The 19,519-nt window shown below is 39.9% G+C and overlaps 1 long non-coding RNA gene across 1 annotated transcript in view; it reads right to left on the reverse strand.

Annotated features, from left to right (window-relative positions):
• Nucleotides 1-16,893, reverse strand: part of LOC110450088 — a 66,880-nt gene extending 49,987 nt beyond the window's left edge. The window contains exons 1-2 of the long non-coding RNA XR_002462933.1: nucleotides 16,799-16,893; nucleotides 15,024-15,149 (exon numbers count right to left, since the gene is read on the reverse strand). This is a non-coding gene — a long non-coding RNA (uncharacterized LOC110450088). The remainder of the gene's footprint in view (nucleotides 1-15,023; nucleotides 15,150-16,798) is intronic.
• Between the last annotated feature and the right edge of the window lie 2,626 nt (nucleotides 16,894-19,519).

The following is a 19,519-nucleotide window of genomic DNA, read 5'->3' on the forward strand; positions in this document are numbered from 1 at the left end:
CGTACAGCACGACATTGGTCAGTGTGTGACAAGACAACAGGTCACTATCAACGTTTTAGCTGCTACGAGTAGTAAACAAATTGTTTGACACGTTGCAATATTAAATCAGCCGATTTGCCACGTACACCACGCTTGTCAGCCTTCTGGATGAACACCTCGGTCAATATAACGCGAAAGGTGCTATTGTGATCTCATGTCCACCCATTCACCAAACAATTATTGTTGATCGGAATCATAACTTAGACTCCACTAGAACAAAGTTACAACATAAAAACCTGAAACTAACAAAATGGATAAAGAAGACAACAGCACGAGACAAGAATACGAAAGATGTCATTGATCTTGCAAAAAATGGAGGCGAAATAGTTGCTTCGCATGGGTGAGGTATTGGTATGATCGCTCAGTTATTGACCGACTTCTCATAAAGCCAAACTACCCTGCACGTGTTGACGAGTTTTAAAGACTTTGCAACGGAGACATTAAAATCATTGTGTTTTCGACTGTTTGGACACGAAATCACGAATATACACGTGCAGTCACATCATTACACGATCAGTTCCTGTTTCCTCCGTCTCTTATTTCGTATTAGTGTCTACGTGAGTTACACTGCATCAGTCACATCCTGTGTGAGGTATTCGTCACGTGTTATACCACGTCAGTCATGTGATCCACATTGACATGTCGATTTCAATTACTGAGATATAAGCTAGAAGTTCAACGATAAAGCAAGGTAGAAAAAATATCATGGTACCAATAGAAATATTGTATGTTTAGCAATGTACTGGATACTTGTTTCTTCTGTGTGAAGTGTCGCTTTGTCAGAAGATTATCACCTTTGACTTATAGTTTGTCACGTTTACATACTGCCAACAGTAACCAGCGTGAGACTAAGTGCAGTTGTGATGACCAGAAATACAAAACCGTTCACACTGGACAATATCAATTTCCTGACGACCCTGTCGGGTACATACCATAAACCTAGGATATAGTGAATTAAACCATTAACAAACGTCTACAAATCTCACAGGACACGATGACAGCGTTAAATGTAAACTGAATCACGAGGTCTGTTGAAATGTCGATAGGTATCGCCACCAATTTATCACGAGCAATGTCCAGTTGTTGTGTGGTCATTAGCACAGAAGCTCCGGTGTAAGTGGTCATTAAGTCGGTCGTTTGTCAAGTAGGGCTTTGTTTCAAATCTCTGACACAGGAAATTACCACATTTTGTGTTCTGATGTCGATACGAAGATAATATGATAACCTACCAGTGAGCACAGAGGGGTCGTTATGTAAAGATGGCCCGAGGTGGAGGGGCCGAGGGAATGGGTTTGGGTATGGGGAGGGGGGAGTATGTGTAATGTGTCATGTTTGGTAGGGTAGGGCATTGCCGTCAGAATGTGAGAGTAATTTTTGAAGAAATATTGAGCTGTACTTTCTCTTGTGAGAAAGATGCGATAGATTATAGCTTTAATCAAGTCCATGCCATTAGTGGCGGTCATTAGATAACAACTGAATATTTTACGTTTCCTTGCCATGTTAAAAGTTATGTTATTCTGGTGTTCGCAGTGTAAATAATAACGACGGTCTTTCCCTAGAAACGTCAGGTGACTTGTAGACAGCTACGGACATCAACTGACCAGAGCTGGTCAATTATGTTATAAATAGGAAGAGCTTTATCTCACTCAGAACACTTACTATCGATAAGAAAGTAAGCATAAACATTTAAGACCCTTTAATTGCATATTTTACGGGCTATCGTCAGATATGGTGCAATGATCGAGTCCAAATTATTTTCTAAATCACACAGCGAGCATTCTTTCATCGTGTGTATGTTGATAGTTAGTGAATTAACGAGGTCTAATGAAGTACACGACTGGCCCGCTTATCAACATCGTCCACTCGGAGGTGAACTTGGAAATCGTCCAGAGATTTTCCAGCGCTCGTTTCCCGTTCAACATTGTTCGCCTCCCAACTCTGATTTGAGATTTCCGTTAGACGACTATGGGTGTCCGTGATTCATGGGCTAAAAACCCCGGAGATACTCTCGACCCCCGAGATACTTTAGACCCCTATAAATCCCATAATGGCCTGAAGAGTTATGTTTGCGGTATTTCACTCACCCCAAGTACATATATGTATACACAGACATCGGGGCAATACTAAATAGCTAAATAATTATCCTTTTTAGACTGCAAACGACAACTAACGCCGGTGTGTTCAAGTTTTAGAAAATTGAGAAAGGATAATTTTGTTAATGACGTCAACGAAATTTCCGGTTTTCTATTTCTCTGATTGTCGGCGCGATTCTGACCTTATATTTATGGTAAAGCATATATTTGTATATTTATATAATAGCGTCACACAAAAAAAACACTCTAGCATGAACATTGGCTGTGGTCTAGACCGGCAGGCCTAAAGGCGTCACAACATTGATTTCGGACACATCGAAAGGCGACAGAACAGAGCAACTGAAGCGCGTGCTTTTTGTATCCTAGGCGGTACATAATGAGGCTTTTATATACGTAACACAATGATACGAAAAAGAAAACGTTACAACTTCGCCATTTATTATTGTTTAAGAAATATATCGGGACCGTAAATTTTTGAGTTGACAAAACGGAACCAATGCCAAGGTTTTGGCCAATAAACTTATAACAGGAAGGGGCACATTTTGAGTTATGGAAACCAATTAACTTATAGCCAATACCAAGCTTCACAGAACGTCCCTAAGTCTCCATATGTATCTATTTGACCTGGAAATCTCAGTTACCTCCCTTTTTCATAGACACAAATCGAAGTACCATTTACGGAGGCAATAATACATGGACCGTATTCAACTAATACTCTGGGTTCAAGATTTCCTCAAATACTAAATGAAATACCAAATATGTATCACAAAGCACAGAGTGACGTGAAAAAGCAACTGAATTGCAGAAAAAGTAAATGTGAAACATTTGAGAGGAATATAGAGATTAAAAATTACTTGATAAGGATGTCTTACAGTAAGAACTAAATAGATATCCTGTTGAGGGATTACGACTGACGTCACGTCAGTACCTGTCAGCTAATCTACTTAATTAATACCTCAGAAGTTCCAGAAGTTCTATTACATTAATTTACGCTCATGAAGTGTCGTATTGTTGGACCTTAGTGGGTCACCCCTCAAATGAGGACATCGATTTAGCGAAGCAGAAGCACAAACTATTAACTATTAGTTTCAATTTCCAAATTGGAAAGGCGTTGTCAACAATACTAGGAAGATGAACACACTTTCCATTTCTCTTTGCTGTTAAAGAAAACACGACAACGTTTGTTCAAACTTTTATAGATATATGCTTGTAGTAAAGAGAAGCCAGCATCATGTATGTCCTATATATAGGACACTGCCTGTCAGATAACCAGAAACACAGCTCCGTGCATGATTGCACTGATGACAAAATATTACCGCCATTTGTGTCAAAAATGCTTATTTTTTTTGCCATTATCTCTGAGTTCTTTCATACCTCACACAATTACGCCATACCAGCATTTAAACGTCCACACAGGTGCTCGTATTAATAGACATTATCTTACCGTATACGTCATCAACCATGTCCACATTTTGACATATTTTTTATGGAAACAATTCCCGAATTTATTTTAGCCTAGTTAGCTTACAACCAGAGACTTGTGCAAATTTCATTGGTACACAACTTGCCTTGAGTCGGGAGTTTCTGTGTGAGATGAGTTTTCCATACCAGAAATAAGACGATATTACGAAAGTAAACGGTCCCTCCAAAAATGAGACGTTTCGATGATTTTTACACGTGTACGGTAAACTTGTCGTACGTACAAAGATAAACAGTATGTACGTTCTCCTATCTACCATATCCAATTACTTGGCAAGCTAACTACGGCTAGGACAAAGTCATCAGGTGCACATATCAAACATAATTAATTTGCCTAATCATCGGTTTATTAATTTCATTGTTTAATTGAACTTTGCACATACTTGATGTGTGTAGATTGTTAATGGGTTGAAAACCTTTGACCTCCTAAATTGTATCGCCGTTACTAGTCGACGTACTGGTATGTTTGTTTCATTTCCTCATTGTTTAACGTTGCAGTTCGTGAGCGCGAGGATCGACAAGGGTTTATCTATCTCAAACATATACATTAAACGACCGGCTATGAAGGCAATCACCTACGACATAAATATTGAACAAACAATTGTGTGTATTTTATGTTTATTTTAACGAGACAGACGACTCAACATAACCCCCAGTGTTTATTTTCTCTTACTCGTCACTTTATTTTTCTAAATCACCATCGTAATCCTGATCTTCTACCAAGTCTTTGCTCCAAGCATCGCCACCAGCCTCTGTCAACGTGCTTACAATGGAACAAACAATCGTTGAAAGTATATTTGATACAACTGCAGTACCTAATAGGCCGGTTACTCTATCTGAATCCCAGACTAGTAAGGGCCACCGCGTACTCTCCCCTCCCGGGCCCTCGCGCTTAGGTATACGTTTGATCGTATTAAGTCTGTGTCCCTCAGTACGTCCTTTTGTTTAAATCGTATTTACCTCATTACCTTTGCTTGCAGTGCGTTCAGGCATTCCTTCAGATCTTGAATGTTGTAAAAAAAGCCAGCTCAACGAGACCCCCTATACATTTACATACGTATTAAGGCATGAACATTCAGTGTTATAGCGAGACAGAAACCCTGAGCGCACCAAGAACATGCATGAAATAATGGCGTTATTTACCCTGCCTTAGTAAGGACATATTACACTCACTCACCTGGAGGCAGTCATGCGAAATGATGAAGGCATGCAGAAACAAATGTGTACGCTACGGTACCCTCATTGTCTGTCTCGTGTTTCCATTGTCACCAGGAAAAAAATATCAAATTATTTCCGACTAAGCTACCCGACTGTTTACAACATTGGCCATATATCCAGTGTTATTTTCTCTTCACACAAAAGTTATCTTCTTGACTTAACCAGCACTAAAGCTATTCGACGTTCTAAGGATAATAGCTTCGGACAAACGCAATGACTTATAAAGTCAATGTACGTATGACGAGGTGGGCCATGGCTTGTTGTAACCAGACAGTCCGACCTTGGTAGTCTGGTCAATCACAGACCTAACGAAACAGAAAAATCGTTATCTCCGAAAACAAGACGGAAATAATACTACTGAAAAATGAACTCGTACGAGCATGTCTTGAGACCTTAAAGCAGCCCTGAAATGCTCTAAACATGAAATGATTCCAAGGGTTACCTTGGAGTTAGGAATTAGAGCTAACATTATGAAGAGAATACATGCTGTTTTGTTTGAAGCATAAAACGTGTTAATTATACCAAATACGCATGTATTTGACAGGAGGATGATACTTAGCCTGAGAATCTATCATAGATATCTAATGGACTTTTTTGGTCTGAAACAGAACCTCCAAGTCGATGGGGGAAAAAAGATATGAAATGTTTCATTAGTATTTTAACAAAAAGGGTAGTAGCCTCTTGACGTCTGGTTGTAAAGATGACGGTGTAAAACGTAAAGTCCCTCAGATAAGGTTGGATGTTCCCATTAAAGAATGTCAGCGACCTCGTCGGTAATGTCAGCGTAAGAGGTTCGCTGCAATTCTGATTGTTAGATCGCTGATCCTGATCAATAAATAGGATTCTGTACTTAGTATAAACAACTATGAATTTAAGATTTATGTGTTTCCCTTTCAAAACAAGAAACGTCGATCATTATATAAGCACGTTGGCGTGGAATCAATGATTTCCACGCTGTTAGCCCATATATCATAAATAATTATCGACAAGAAAGTCACATCTTACTTACTCCATTGTAAACAACAATGCATTGATCATTTTGTTCCACGCGGAACCTTTCCCCTTACAGTATTAGTTCACGTGGTATCGTTCTCGAACTACGTATCGTAAGCTTCCATTGTTTGCGGGATAATATATCTTGTGTGTGTGTGTGTGTTAATGAGTTAAAATTGCAGAATTACATTTTGTCCTGGCGAGTCGTTACTTTCACACGGACAATATCACAGAGAGAACAAAGAAAGATCAAACTGTTTTTCTTATAATGACACAACAATTACGAGTCAATGTCAATACAACAGCACTGGAAACACCAGCTACTCAAAAAGCCAAGGAGTCGTCCCGAAAAATGTACACCAACATGTATTCAAACCCGAAAATATAGCACACCAATTTATATTCAAACCCGAAACGTACACAATTTCCGTATAAATAGGAACGCTTGTTGTATTAGGCTATATATAAAACGCTCTATTTCATATTTCCGGGTTAGTATCATCTATCAACTATGATACAGAGGTACTTCATTGATTTAATTATAAACCACTCAACATAATAATTTGTATAAAGTCTCGTCTAAAGCTTATGCAGTCAGGTATGGTGACAACAGATAACACATTTGCTTGAGTCGTACAAGAAATAACCGAAGACAATGTAGCTTGTATAGTTTTGATGTTTATGAAAATTGTCATCCTTTGTAATCTGTGACGTAAAATATAAAATCATAAAGCATGACATTTGTTTCTATCATGCTTTAAAACTAATGATATTGTTGACATATAAGGAGTGTAGAATAAGAAAAAAGAACTATATGACAATTTTCGGGACAATAGTTGTGTGTGATATATGGTGCAACGGAGCACGGAACTCGGAGTGAACAAACAGAACGTGGCTATACTTGTGTTGTTCATAAATATCTTTCAGTTTCTGTAAAAGACCGCACAGGCAAAGTATGCCCCGAGGAGCGAGACCAATACAGTATGGATACACATCATTATACCTGAACAACAGAAAAATTAACAAGTGGAGACGAGAGAAGTCCGAGGATTAATCATCCAGCTGTCCAGCGGTCCGGAATCATCTGTCGGACCGTCCAAGGATAAAACAAGCAGAAATTTCACGGTCAAGTTGATAAAGGGAAATTCTGAATTGTTTGAATTAATATCTACGTAAAGAAATAAAGTGTGTACATTTTATCATGACGGTCACGTTTCGGGCTGACAGCGACATCAGTTAGATATACACAGGTGATCTACAGTAGCCTCGTGTCAGTAAATATACAGTTGTACGTTCCATTTTTTACACAACTGTTCTAAATGCACACACATATATATCCCTGCCGTAAACCTGTGTCTACAGTGACAGAAGGTTGGTGCTGCATTTCTTGTTTCAAATAACCTGACTCTCTTCCAATTTCTATTCCGATGATTTCCTAAAGGGTGTACATAGCCTCACCTACTTATTGGTTACAATCGTTATATTTTGACGATTTCCGTGCTTGTGCTTTCCCTGGGGTTTTATTATGTGAAAAGTTGGTCACTATATATGTCACTATATAGAAAGGTGTCCATAAACTAAAAGCTTTATCAGAGGACACACGAAGTCAGAGGACACACGAAGTCCGACTTTAAATATTAAAATTCCTAATTAAGACGGTCGACAACTTTTTTGTGATGTGTTTTTGATACAAAGGACGAAGAATTTTCCGAATCAGTTTAAAATATGTCAGTATTTGTATGTCAAATGTTTAAATATATTATTATCAAATTGTCTAATAATAATTAATTAACTAGAAATGTGGACGACGTCTGTGTAGTGTGCTTATTACGGACGAAGACTCTTCCGAAACAGCTTTTAAAAAGTCTGTATTTGAATGTCAACTGTTGAAATACATTCATCATCGACTCGTTTAATTATAATCAATTAAGAATGTTGACAACATTTATGTTATGTGTTTATGGCACAAAAGACGAAGACTTTTCCGAAACAGTTTCATTAATATCAGCATTTGGGCGCCAATCGTTTGAATATCTTATCATAGAACTATCTTATAAACAACACCATCAATATTTAGCGATGTGAGTGTTATGATATTACACCACTTATAAGAATGGGGCCTTCTGGAGTTCGGGTGGAGCTATCTACTGCATCAAAGGTTTTGACAACGTGGCTTAACTGAACAAGAAGGTATAAAATGTCAACCAATATTTTATAATGACATACATAGACATATGACAGGTATCGTTCTTCGGCCCTTATTCTTTAAAGTGGCTTCGTCAAAACCGGAAAGAACTCTTCAAGACTTATGGAAATGTCGTGTTAAGGAGAGACAAACAGAGCTCTCGTTTGTTTATCGTGTTTGTGTAACTTAAGTGTTACAATTCCATTTGGAACACAAATACGTACATATGTGTTATGTGTTGGAATCAAATAACACTACCACTTAAAAAAGAACTTGCGGATTCCAGAAGACAGCGCGAGTGGTTTTTTGACAGTGTCGGTTAATTGAGATGCACTTGAACGGCTCAAGTCGTCATCTTTAGATATAACCCATCATAAGATAAATATTGATGGTATTTAAACGCCGACACTTGTACAGTCAGATAGTTCACAGATAGCAGCCTTTTGTAGCCCAAGGCTATCCTAGTTTTATTTAATTTCAAAAATCCAAAAAAATAATGTTGAATAATCTACGGTTCGACTTATCATGCGAACCAAAAAAAAACCACCCATCTGACTGATATTGTGTATACGGAATAGATAACATTGATGACATAGTTATCATACTCTACGCTTCTTGAAGTTTGGAACTTCTCATTGAAAATATAGTCCAGAAGGAAAAACATAGATGGGTTTGACATTTGACTTACCACTAGGCTATGTGACATCGAGCAATTTCCTTGTTCCGATTTATGTCAAAATAAAAAATTAAGGACAACAAAAACCACAACTCGGGAAAGTGTAAGGCGATCATTTTGCGGTTAACGAACAGAAAATTCGACTTTTAAATCCAGTAACTGTTACGTCTACATAACGCCCGCCTGGTGTGATGGTCACAATCATTGCGCCATATCGCCCACCTTTTAAGTGACTGACCTTGCAGATGAGGCATGTTTTCTGATAGGTCAGTTGGTCATTATCCGAATAAAACATGGTTAGCTGTAACAAAGGTCGTATAGTTTCACATGCAATCCTGTTTTTATCTCTAAATCGCACGACCACGTCTTATATCATAATTCTATCAGATACTTCGTGCAGCCAATGCCATATGATTTTGTGCGTTCGCACGTCAATTGCAATATGAAGTATCGTTATCGTGATTTATACAAATATGTGACTATATCTTTCCCTTGTGCAGTGACGTAACTCCTCCGGTAGCAGTATATGTGACTATATCTTTCTCTTGTGCAGTGACGTAACTCCTCCGGTAGCAGTAGGCCGTTTATTGTTTTGGTGATGAAGATCTGTAGCCCTTATGTACGCCTGTGCTTCGTTTTGACGTTTTTGGCTATACAATGTTTGAACCATTTTTTCCATGTCTTATTTCCTAACCTCGTGTCCGTCACATGGCTGTCTGCACATCCGTTCTTTACCTAAAGTAAGTTATTTGGTCATCCTTTGTTCAATATGCAGCGCAAACGAACACATCTACACACTTTGCTCTGTTTATGTATTAATTCAGCCTATTCAGGTGTTTTACTAATGTTGTTAACTTGCTGTTTTGATGAATTCTAAAATGTTGTTTTGTGCCTTTACGGTCAACAGTCAAAACGGCTTCTCGGAGGTGACGTGACAAGCCGGTTTGACTATTTGTGTGCATGTATCCGTCAGAATGATCCGGGTACATGCGGGGATGGGGCTGTTATCTAGTGTCTGGCTGCGATATGCATATACCTACTATACCTACATGACACTGTGAATGGGATGGGGCTCTGTTGACATAAGCTTTGTGACTTTCCGCTAGGCTAACCGTATCAGACGCTCCCCTGTCTCGTGACGTCACATATCTTGGTCTCCCCCTCTGGACGTGTTCACACGTTTACTAGCCCCCATTGACTACGCCGACATGTCTGCATCGGGCACCTGGGGAGTCAATAGAGCTCCACACACCTCTCCGATTATCTCTTCTCCAGGTATCATCACCTAATCCAGGTAAATAACGGGTTTATGAAGCAGACGGATGTTATGAGCTGTGAAAGCCACCCTGGATATGCGACATCTACGTACTAGATATACTGGTCAGATAATGCGGGGTTGATGACAACAGTAGTAGTAGTAAAACGTGACAAAAACTAATGACGTACATATAATAGTGTCCAGTCACCTCCGGCGAAGTTACCGCCAAAATATGTGGTCAGCATTCATACATTGCTTTATTGTCTTAAATTAACCTGCTCTTATAATTGGAGCACTTCATTACTTAAACCTCTCTCTAAACCGAAAAAGAATGGAGACTATGGCGTTGTTCTAAAAATATTTAATTGGGCAAGGTTTGGTATGTACAGATTTCAGTTTAACATAGAAAAGGTCCAGAAAGAAGAAATTAAAATGTATAACTTCTTCAACCAACCAATCCGTGTATTACTCCTCTACCTACCAATCCGTGTATCATGTCGTCTACCTACCAATCCACGAATCATCTCCTCTATCTACCAATCCGTATTCATCTCTACATACCTAACCGTGTATCATCTCCTCTACCTACCAATCTATGTATCTTCTCCTCTACCTACCAATCCGTGTATCGTCTCCTCTACCTACCAATCCGTGTATCATCTCCTCTACCTCCCTATCCGTATATCATCACATCTAACCATCAATCCGTGTATCATCTCTTCCTACCAATCCGTGTATCATCCCCTCTACCTACCAATCCGTTTATCATCACATCTTCCCATCAATCCGTGTATCATCCCCTCTACCTACCAATCCGTTTATCATCACATCTTCCCATCAATCCGTGTATCACCTCCTCTACCTACCAATCCGTATATCGTCTCTAACTACCGATCCGTGTATCATCTCCTCTACCTACCTATCCGTATATCATCACATCTACCCATCAATCCGTGTAGCATCTCCTCTACCTACCAATCCGTATATCATCACATCTACCCATCAATCCGTGTATCATCTCCTCTACCTACCAATCCGTTTATCATCACATCTACCCATCAATCCGTATATCATCTCTACCTACCAATCCGTGTATCATCACATCTACCCATCAATCCGTGAATCATCTCTAACTACCGATCCGTGTATCATCTCCTGTACCTACCAATCCGTGTATCATCTCTACCTACCAATCCGTGATTCATCACATCTACCCATCAATCCGTGTATCATCTCCGCTACCTACCAATCCGTTTATCATCACATCTCCCCATCAATCCGTATATCATCTCTAACTCCCGATCCGTGTATCATCTCCTCTACCTACCAATCCGTATATCATCTCTACCTACCAATCCGTGTATCATCACATCTACCCATCCAGCCGTGTATCATCTCCTCTACCTACCAATCAATGTATCATCTCCTCTATCTACCAATCCGTGTATCATCTCCTCTACCTACCAATCTATGTATCGTTTCATCTACCTACCATTCCGTGTATCTTCTCCTCTATCTACCAATCCGTGTATTTTCTCATCTACCTACCAATTCGTGTATCGTATCCTCTACCTACCAATCCGTGTATCATCTCATCTACCTACCAACCCGTATATCATCTCCTCTATCTACCAATCCGTGTATTGTCTCATCTACCTACCAATTCGTGTATCGTCTCCTCTCATACCAATCCGTAAATCATCTCGGTCTTTGTTCTTATTTTTTGAAGAAATTAGTACGAAAACAAATTAGATTTGAGATACATTTGATTATAACATGTCAATTTAACGAAGAAAATGTCCTTTTTCGATTTTCCGTTTAACTTACATGCTTTATATGTGACCTCGGTACATCTCCAACGTGTCACGTTTAGGGTAACTGAGCCGTTCTGTCTGTATCTAGGTTGGATTGCGATCCTAAAGTCCTGGACAATGTACCGAGAAATCCTGCATTTTAATTGGTTAATTATTGTTATTTTCAGTCAATAAAAACTAATCTATCGTTCAGAAAGCAATCTTCAGTATATAATTTCACACCGAATCGGTAGGTACACCTCAGCGCACCCAATAAAAAGGTAACGATTTTAGGACAGAAATTGGACATATCGTATTGAAACTTAATGACCAACATAACCGCAATGTCACACCGCTATCCTGAAAGGTGAGAGGCAGAGTGGTCACGGGGAAAATGCCATCACATAAAATCGCGCACCTGTTTTGATTTTATAAACATGTGCATATTGTTTATATACATTTTTATGGAACTATCTGCTTGGTTGGTTTAGTCTTTAACGTAAAGGGTCATTTTATGGTTTTATGGATCAAATATCAACCAACATGTGTCGTGTCATAGTAAAATTATCCCACCATGTCACGCATGGGGAACCATATACATGTCGGTTTGTTCATGACATGTAAACAGAGGTGTATGCATCTAATCCGTTTTATATCAGTTCCAGTAGAATACATTGTATATTTTATCCTCGCCTGCTCTTGACCGTGTTATATACGTAGACACTGGACCGTGTTATATACGTAGACAGTGGACCGTGTTATATACGTAGACACTGGACCGTGTTATATACGAACACTGGACCGTGTTATATACGGACACTGGACCGTGTTATATACGGACACTGGACCGTGTTATATACGTAGACACTGGACCATGTTATATACGGACATTGGACCGTGTTAAATACGTAGACACTGGACCGTGTTATATACGGACACTGGACCGTGTTATATACGTAGACACTGGACCGTGTTAATTACGTAGACACTGGACCGTGTTATATACGTAGACACTGGACCGTGTTATATACGGACACTGGGCCGTAATATATACGTAGCCACTGGACCGTGGTATATACGTAGACACTGGACCGTTTTATATACGGACACTGGACCGTGTAAAATACGGACACTGGACCGTGTTATATCTGGACACTGGACCGTGTTATATACGTAGACAATGGACCGTGTTATATATGTAGACACTGGACCGATTTATATACGTAGACACTGGACCGTGTTATATACGTAGACACTGGACCGTGTTATATACGGACACTGGACCGTAATATATACGTAGACACTGGACCGTGTTATATACGTAGACACTGGACCGTGTTATATACGTAGATACTTCACCGTGTTATATACGTAGACACTGGCCCGTGTTATATACGTAGACACTGGACCGAGTTATATACGTAGGCACTGGACCCTGTTATATACGTAGACAATGGACCGTGTTATATACGTAGACACTCGACCGTTTTATATACGGACACTGGACCGTGTTATATACGGACGCTGGACCGTGTTATATACGTAGACAATTGACCGTGTTATATACGTAGACACTTGACCGTGACATATACGTAGACACTGGACCGTGTTAATTACGTAGACACTGGACCGTGTTATATACGCAGACACTGGACCGTGTTATATACGTGGACACTGGACCGTGTTATATACGTAGAGACTGGACCGTGTTATATACGGACACGGGACCGTGTTATATACGTAGACAATTGACCGTGTTATATACGTAGACACTTGACCGTGGTATATACGTAGACACTGGACCGTGTTATCTCCGTAGACACTGGACCGTGTTATATATGTAGACACTGGACCGTGTTATATACGCACACTGGACCGTGTTATATACGTAGACCCTGGCCCGTGTTATATACGTAGACACTGGACAGTGTTATATACGTAGACACTGGACCGTGTTATATACGTAGACAGATCAACGTAAAAGACGTTTGATTGCACCAATAACATTTAGTAACAGATAAAGCTTGTCAAAATTAATGAAACTGCACCCTACAGCTATTTCGTCCTTGTATGTCTCGTCAGTGTCGTCAGTGATGCTGGGGGACAAAAAGATGGACAGCCAAATTGGTCAACTACAGTTAAACATATGGAGATGTGTGTTAAACCACTTAATTATATAGATTTAAAGAAAATGTGAGGAATATTTCAGATCAATAACGAATCAAGTGTGAGCAATGTGGCTATCAAGGTTACGGCTAACTTCGGGGACTAAGAAATCCACCAGCACCGTCTACCACCTTGTATCTTGAAAGGTGAACGTAACCCACACATGACTGATACACAATAACAATTGGTGATAGATACAGCTTGACATAAATGAATTACTAACAAAGATTAGTCGTTGTCGAACGCACGTGAATAGCGGATAGACACCAATGCACGGTGTTTTCGCACCTATAGATGTTGTTACCATTTCAGCGGGAACACGACTGGAAGGACATTGTTGTTATACCTAATGACGTCATTGACGCATACAATTCCAATTATCTCAAACATGTTTGTCTTATGTCACAAGAACAATAGATATATAAATGTTCATCATTTACATATATCATGAATGCGCATGTGTTAATTCGTCATACCTGGGAGGATCATCGTGTATGAAGGTCATACACAACCATTCCTCATCTGACAAGTGTCGTCTCATTCATGTTAAATATCAGCTGGTTTATTATCCATTTATTAAATATATATATAATGGACATGCTTCAAATGATTTTCAAGTTTAAGATTAAGTTTTAGCTAACATCAATGTGTTAAGCTCGACTCCCGACATCAATGTAATATTCTACGGATCACGCAATGATGTTTTGATGAACCACTTAATACAATGCCGTAAACAAATGTTTAATATCAAATTAAGTTTGGAGGAAAGCCAGTTACTATGACAAAGCTAATAATTCAATTGATGATATACTTTTTATACTAATATTATATTCGTATATGAAATCAAGCAGCGCTCGGGCGGCTTCGTGTGGTGTGCAAGCTTTAACAACTTCAAAACATAAGGAACATCTTAATTTATTTAATTTCGTTATTTACAAACTTGTAAAGGAAACATACATTTTTTTTTATCAAGTCGTAACTCTTCTTTAAAATATACATACATAAACTTGTATACCTGTAATTTGGTTTCAAAAAATAAATTCAAAACTTGTGACTTATTGTAAGCTCATCAAGCCTAATGGCGCTAACCGCTATTAAACAATGGCGTATGAGTAATACATACCCCGCTAAGCCGTTACTGACCACCTCTGTTCCTTATAAGGTATACAATGTGTAGCCACAAGCCAGGTTTAGCTCCTCGTGGTGTGTCAGAGTTCCTGTTGATCTCAATAACAAACCCACGTGTAACCTGGAAATAACTTATGAATAATGCATTTGTGATCTTCGTTCATTTTGTTAATAACCGGTATTCTATCATCAAATCGGTTTTGGTGATAAAGCGTATATCCATTTGCTTAGTGACGCTTAGTCATTGTCCTCGCAGATTGGCTTCGGAGACGTGGAAATCGGTAGCTAGACTTTGCACTATAACTGTCGTGACGCAAGTCAAATGATAAATAAAGACTGCCATATGACAATGTTTTAGTGGAAACGGTGTTACAATTCATCTAAAGGAACCCTAATGTTCACGGAGAAGTGACCAATATGATTTTGACGTTTTGTTACAAACCCATCACAGTTATAACTGATCGTGAAAGGTGTGTTATTATTAAAAGCATTAATGATCAATTAACAGGGCCGAGAAGGAAGGTAGCAGACACCATCCCGACAACTTGACCCATGCAGTGACATACACTAGCTCCGTATTCATGTGGAATAAAGCTTGGTAAGAGCACGAACTTTGATAGTGATGGGGGGAAAACTTCAAATCTGACCTGGTTTTTCTTTTTCTTCCAGAGACCTTCAAAGTTGGAAGAATACCTGTTGGTAGGGGATACCTGTTGGTAGGATACCTGTTGGTAGGGGATAACAGGTATGGGATACCTGTTGGTAGGGGCCTATGATAAAACAGTTTTTACAGACACTTATATCTTCATATAATAGAAGGTACTTTCTAGGGAATATATGGTTTAAATTGAATATTGGCATTATACTTATTTGACCAATAAGCTGATTTGAAGCCGTAAAGAAGTTGTAGATGTAGACCCGATATAATACCATTATAATGATTGTACAGTCTCTACAGGACAGTGGTACGGGAATAGCTAACTCGGTCCACACAATAGCCAAAAGATTACAACACCCGGGAGTCCTGAAACCCCCGTGTAATCACCAAAAAAGATGTAGATGTTTTACACATCATTTACCTGTAATTCTAGGGATAAGTACGTAACCTTTAGCCTGGATCTGATCCGTATTGATCCACACACGTATTCTCCAGGTAGACCGTCCTCGCTACCCTCCGTCTGTTATCACAATATATATTATTGTATTCAGCGTAAGGTAGCATTTTTTTTTAATATTGAATAAAAACAAAAAAATACCACAGCGTCAACTTACGAGGACAAAATGGCACCGGGAAGCCAAAACGGAAAGAGAATAGGAACCAAAACTACGCCAAGTAAACACTTAGAAGACCCCAACAGATACCTAAAAATCAAACGGACAGAAGACATAAAAAGACACCAAGAATACGCCATATATATAGAGAGAGAGCAACACGAATCCTGACAAAATCAAGCGAGCATATCGGTCACAAACGATCCTTTACACAATGAACAAGAGTCCCAGGATTTTCCTATTTGGAAAGTATATCAGCATGAGGACTGTAAAACTCCGTTCGTATCATCTTTAGCCTAGAAATGCTTAATAACCGATATTAAATATGATATCTCCAACCTGAAACTGGTTTCTAGCTTAAAACCTTGGTTAATGTTTCACAGATAATCGGTTATTATTAGTGTGTTATTCTACACCGGCCAAACCCATCATGTCTAATAACAGGCCCATCAGGTAAAATAATGATACAGAAAGCATATCATAGAGACAAGCACGTACCTCATGACATCATAATTCAATAGCTGATATCGGCATATGATACCTGTATTACGTATTCTGTTGAAAATGAACCTGCTCGGAGAATACACCGTACTCCGAACAATTCTCGATTCTGTACCCAATCGGCCTTATATCACACGTGTATTGTATAACGTATATGAATATGATGTAGTTACTTCCGTCACATAGATACTGCCGGGGATAACTATCCTGTTCCTAAGTACCAAACAAAACACTAAGAAGTGAACCATAGTCCTACACTAATAGCGGAAATCTAAAATTCAGAACATCAGTCGGAAACACCGACCTACACAAGTCCTGTTCTTCGTCTGCTGCAAACAGATAAATAAAGTATCAATGACGGGTGGTGTGGTGTGTTGGTGTGGTGTGGTTAGGCGTGGTGTGATGTGGTTAGGCGTGGTTGTGTGGTGTGGTGTGGTGTGGTTGTGTGGCGTGGTGTTGTGTGGTGTGGTGGTGTGGTGTGGTTGTGTGGTGTTGTGTGGTGTGGTGTGGTTGTGTGGTGTTGTGTGGTGTGGTGTGGTGGTGTGGTGTGGTTAGGCGTTGTGGTGTGGTGGGGTGTGGTGGGGTGTGGGGCGGTGTGGTGAGATGGTGTGGTTAGGTGTAGTGTGGTTAGGTGTAGTGTGGTTAGGTGTGATGTGGTTAGGTGTGGTGTGGTCAGGCATGGTGGTGTGGTGGGGTGTGGTGGGGTGTGGGGCGGTGTGGTGACATGGTGTGGTTAGACGTGATTGTATGGCGTGGTGTGGTTAGGTGTAGTGTGGTTAGGTGTAGTGTGGTTAGGTGTAGTGTGGTTAGGTGTAGTGTGGTTAGGTGTAGTGTGGTTAGGTGTAGTGTGGTTAGGTGTAGTGTGGTTAGGTGTAGTGTGGTTAGGTGTAGTGTGGTTAGGTGTAGTGTGGTTAGGTGTAGTGTGGTTAGGTGTAGTGTGGTTAGGTGTAGTGTGGTTAGGTGTAGTGTGGTTAGGTGTAGTGTGGTTAGGTGTAGTGTGGTTAGGTGTAGTGTGGTTAGGTGTAGTGTGGTTAGGTGTAGTGTGGTTAGGTGTAGTGTGGTTAGGTGTAGTGTGGTTAGGTGTAGTGTGGTTAGGTGTAGTGTGGTTAGGTGTAGTGTGGTTAGGTGTAGTGTGGTTAGGTGTAGTGTGGTTAGGTGTAGTGTGGTTAGGTGTAGTGTGGTTAGGTGTAGTGTGGTTAGGTGTAGTGTGGTTAGGTGTAGTGTGGTTAGGTGTAGTGTGGTTAGGTGTAGTGTGGTTAGGTGTAGTGTGGTTAGGTGTAGTGTGGTTAGGTGTAGTGTGGTTAGGTGTAGTGTGGTTAGGTGTAGTGTGGTTAGGTGTAGTGTGGTTAGGTGTAGTGTGGTTAGGTGTAGTGTGGTTAGGTGTAGTGTGGTTAGGTGTAGTGTGGTTAGGTGTAGTGTGGTTAGGTGTAGTGTGGTTAGGTGTAGTGTGGTTAGGTGTAGTGTGGTTAGGTGTAGTGTGGTTAGGTGTAGTGTGGTTAGGTGTAGTGTGGTTAGGCGTGGTGTGATGTGGTTAGGCGTGATGGTGTTGTGTTGTGTGAAAGGGTTGTGTGGCGTGGTGTGGGTGTTCCGAATTATCTGTTAGGGAGTGGTGAAGCAGGCAACGTTTTGAGATGATTTATAAAGGGCATCTTATTAGAAAAGAAAATATAATTATCTATTAGATATATAATAGTCTCCCCCTATCAGGTGGTGTTTATCAGAACTTGTAGTAGAGGGCCAGCTTCACGCGCAGTTAAGGTGTCATGTCGCACGAGTAAATAATATGTGAGAGTTGTCTACCCTTAATCTTACTTCTCCGACATTCCCTGCTCTTACTAGTTTCACACTCCATCGGTTGGTTTTTAGATACGTCAATAAATCTCTACACAATTCGACCATCGATCGAAAACTAAAACAAAAATAAATCACGTACACATACATGTTTTATGTGCCAGATGGGACAATTTACAAAAACAATTAGGAGTTACATGATAAAACGATGTGTAGACCACTTCGTGGATTTTACTTTCTCTAATACACTAAACGTTAGCTTAATTGAAACGTTTAAACCGCTGATAGACATGGGAACCGTTAAAGATATCGATTCCAAGTGATTTTAAACCACTTAAACAAGTTTTTATTGATGTAAACAGAAACTAGTTAAATAACAGCTTTCAGATCTACCACAGTGTGTTTAGAACAAGTTGCCTCTCCTGGGGGCACACTGCTTTACCACCACAATGCCATAATTTTGTCGACGATTTCGGGTACATATAAATTTACCTAAACTGGTCAGGCCATTGTCCGGCGAAAACCGTTTACGTTGGGTTAATTTCCATTTGATGACATGCAGGTCAACAGACTGACCATTGAACACCAGACCTGCTGCTAAACACCACTAGTGGACGAATATGTGAAAATTGCCACTCGGCTATTTATTCCGCCATCGCCCGTACTGGATGGAAGGCCATTAGCATCACCTAGGTGTTTGAATTATCACCCTCTGGGTTGCCATAACGCTTGAACGTCCCCAATGACACTGATTGACCTCCCTGCCGCGGGGACCGGTTATCGGGGTTACTCAAAATGGCTGACCTTAGCTTACAGTCTATTTTCTCACTCGACGTGTAAAATATCAAATATTTCATACATAATCGGTTTTGTCATTTGTAGCTTCGGGCAGATCGACAATTCGGCTAAAATTAACTACAGGAAATC

Source organism: Mizuhopecten yessoensis, unplaced genomic scaffold, assembly GCF_002113885.1.
Source record: "Mizuhopecten yessoensis strain PY_sf001 unplaced genomic scaffold, ASM211388v2 scaffold4977, whole genome shotgun sequence".
In the NCBI taxonomy this organism is placed as follows: Eukaryota; Metazoa; Mollusca; class Bivalvia; order Pectinida; family Pectinidae; genus Mizuhopecten; species Mizuhopecten yessoensis.